Source organism: Carlito syrichta, unplaced genomic scaffold (assembly GCF_000164805.1).
Source record: "Carlito syrichta isolate Samal-C Ts95f unplaced genomic scaffold, Tarsius_syrichta-2.0.1 Scaffold99398, whole genome shotgun sequence".
NCBI lineage: Eukaryota > Metazoa > Chordata > Mammalia > Primates > Tarsiidae > Carlito > Carlito syrichta.
In genome coordinates, this window is record NW_007043494.1 from 34,927 (window position 1) to 38,430 (window position 3,504).

Below are 3,504 nucleotides of genomic sequence, written 5' to 3' on the forward strand. Positions count from 1 at the left end.
ACACACACACACACACACACACACACACACACACACACACACAATCTAGGTAGGGTGCAGTGGCGCACGACTATAATCCCAGCACTTTGGGAGGCCAAGGCGGGAGATTCACTTGAGGCCAGGAGTTCAAGATCAGCCGGGGGCAACAGAGTAAGACCTCATCTCTACAAAAAATTAAAAAATTACCTGGGTGTGGTGGCAACACCTGTAGTTCCAACTACTCTGGAGGCTGAGATGGGAGGATCATGTGAGACCAGGAGGTAGAGGCTGTGAGCCAGGACTGTGCCACTGCACTCCAGCCTAGGTGACAGGGCAAAACACTGACACGAAAGAAAAAAAAATGAAAGAAATTTGAACATAAAGCACTTAGCACGTTAATGCTTATCTAATGATGTAACATTCAAGGAATTTGCCGGGGGCAGATGTGCGAACACGAAGGATGCTCCCTGCCTCCCAGTGGGGTCTTGCAACAGCGGATGGCAGATGGCCTGCCCTGGGCAGGTGTCTGCTGGGACCTGGGACACAGTGGCCACTGGACAGGGCGAGGCCCCCCATAATCTCAGCTCTCGTGGGGTGGACACTCGCTAGTACCAGGAAGACAAGGAAGGAAACAGAAGAGGCCAGGGCTGGTTCGCAAATTCTGTGGAGCACGGAGGCTCACGGGGGCCTTACACAGACAGACCCCCCCAGAGGCCTTAATTCAGCGGGACCAGTGTAAGGCCCAGAATGCGCCTTTCCAGTCAGCTCCCAGGGGCTGCCCTTGTGGGTCCCAGGACACAGAGCCACCGGGTTAGTGGGGCCTGGCCAGGGACCAGGCACCTCCAGCTAGGCCAAGCATGCCCCTTCCAACGGCTGCAAGAGAAACTGTTGGTTCTGGTGACATATTCAGAAGCTGCTTCTACAAGGGCCAGGTGATGACAACCTCCCCCCGCCTGCAGTCCCAGTCTGAGGCCATCCCTGCTTCCGGGTGCATGGCCACGTGGAGCGCAAACATCGGCTACTTGTCACGCAGGTGCTGTGGACCCAGACGTTGCGGTTGAACCTCCTGGCAATGTGGTAAGATCAAGTTCATCTCTGCCTCCCCTGACAAGAGGAAGCAAAGGGCTGAGGAGGGGAACTAAATCATACAGTGGCGGAATCATGAATAGTGCTCTCCCTCGTCCCTGAAGGCCCCCGTCTCAATTCCAGGAAACTGTGAGCCAGGCAGCCACCCCGATAGTGGCTCTAGGTGAGGTGGAGGCTGTGGGGCCACCTGGAATTGCGACCCTGCATCCCAGGGCTTGCGGGAGGAGGGAAAGCATGGAGGCTGTCAGGGAGACCCGGCCCAGGAGACGGCGGAGAGTTCAAGGGTGGCCTGGACGCAAGTCGCCAGGCTGACTCTCAGGGCAGGGAGGGCTCCCTGAGTCAGGCATCCAGTGGCCTCTGGAAGGGCCTCAGCTGGCACACGGCGATGCCACGAGACCACAGTCCTCCAATCACAAGGACGAATCCTGCCAGTAGCCCGTAGGAGTGAGGAAACGGCCTCAGGGGAGCGCAGCCCTGCCTCCCTGACTAGGGTTTGTGGGACCCCGAGACCTATGGTGGGACCCCAAGACCCACAGTGGGACCGCAAGACCTGTTTCAGGCTGCTGACGCCCAGAGCCATAAGAGGAAAACACCCAGGTCTTTGAGCACCCACATTTGTGGATGCCCTGCAGCAGCAGAAAACACTGATAGCAACCACTGATAGCTGGAACATGGTAACCAGCCCCTCCACGGAAGCCTGAGGTCTGGGCAGGGGAGAACCTTCCTGTGCATTCAGCTCCTGAAACACGCTAGTTTCTCTGAGGTCACTGGAGAAGAGACCAGACACCAGCCGCTTTCAGGAACTCTGCCCAGAGTACAGCCCCACTCTGGGGAGCTGGGCCTCAGGGCGGGAGAACTTCGGGGCTGGAGCGTCCCCAAAGTAAAACCCGCGTCTTTATTATTTTATAGGTGATTAGCGGAGGCCCAGGGGATGAAATTACCTGTCCCGTGGGTGGTCTCAAGCTAGTTGGACAGTGCTCGCTTTCACCTCTCAAGTCCCCGGCAGTGCCAGGGGCCTGCAGCTTCTGCCGCAAGTATATGTGTCAACTTGGAGACACAGAGCACCCGCCTGCCGTCACCAAGCATGCAGGGGTGCCAGACAAGGATCAGTTACTCAGTTCTGAGTCACAATTAGATCAGCAGGTAGACAGAGAACCACCATCACAAGGAAAGGCCCCTCCCAGCCTGACCCGCCAGGGCTGTCAGACCACACTACCCACAGCTCCTCTGCAGGGCCCTCTCAGCTGTGCCCCAGAACCCGCCCATGGCTCTGAGGCCACACCACCCGCAACTTTCCTCCAGGGCCTTCACGGGTGTGCCCGGGACCCCAAGTCCCAGCTCCCCAAGACAGCCTCTCCTCTGGGTGCTCAAGGCGCCACCCGGGGCCAGCACCCCTGTGGAGCCAGGGATGAACACATTTCCCACTCAAGTGCAGCTGGCTGACAGGTTCATTTAATTTTACATAGACAAGCTCTTTGAGGGTGAAGCCAGCCTGATGGGTTTTTAATGTGAAAATACAATGTAAAAACTGTCCTTGGAGTTATTTCTAAACAGAACTAGTCTCCAATCCGGATGTAACAGCAATGTATCTGATGATTGGAATTTAATCACTTTTTCTGTGTGGTAAATCTCAAAACCCGAAGCAACACTGAGCAGAACATCACAGGGAAATACCACTTTTTTGTGTGTGGGTTTTTTTTTTGAGTCAGAGTCTCACTCTGTCGCCTAGGCTGGAGTGCAGCGGCACGCTCACAGCCACCCCAGTGTCGACCTGCTGAGCTCCAGCGATCCTTCTGCCTCAACCTTCCAAGTAGCTGGAATTACAGGCACGTGCCACCATACCCCGCTAATTTTTTGATTTATCATAGAGACAAGGTCTCACCAAGTTGCCCAGGCTGGTCTCGAATCCCTAGGCTCAGGCAATCCTCTCGCCTTGACCTCCCAAAGTGCTGGGGTTACAGGCTGAGCCACTACACCTGGCTGGAAATACCACTTCTAAGAGCTGTGAACCATCAGCAGGAGGATGTGGTTTGTTTCCAAAGACGACTGATGCACCAGAGAAGAGCATACACAATAATCAATATGAGGTGTTTCGCGGCAAGGGTTGGGGGTGAGGTCGGGGCTATGAAATGCGAGGGCTAATGGAGACATTTCTCGAAGGTACGGGTCATATCTGGAGCAGACATCCACTAAAGAAAAGGTCCAGGGTATGGGAAAACAGGTCTTCACCTGCAGAAAACCCCCAGCACCTCCGGGCCGGGTCACACCCATGGCCAGCTGGTTGAGGTGCTCAAGGTACAGCCCAGAATTTTCCACGCTCTTCTTTCCAGAGCTTATACTTGCAGCTGTCAAAGACGATGCCCATCCGATGCCCTCCCCACCCAGGACCCCATCCCACGCCTCTCTCCCCACCCAAGACCCCCAACTCATGCCCCCTCC

The 3,504-nt window shown here is 55.8% G+C and overlaps 1 protein-coding gene across 1 annotated transcript in view; it reads right to left on the reverse strand.

Annotated features, from left to right (window-relative positions):
* The window catches only part of CD59 (CD59 molecule (CD59 blood group)), a 14,121-nt gene extending 13,898 nt beyond the window's left edge, over positions 1-223 (reverse strand). Inside the window, exon 1 of the mRNA XM_021715175.1 lies at positions 187-223. The gene's annotated coding sequence lies outside the window, so the exon portion shown is untranslated. The remainder of the gene's footprint in view (positions 1-186) is intronic.
* Between the last annotated feature and the right edge of the window lie 3,281 nt (positions 224-3,504).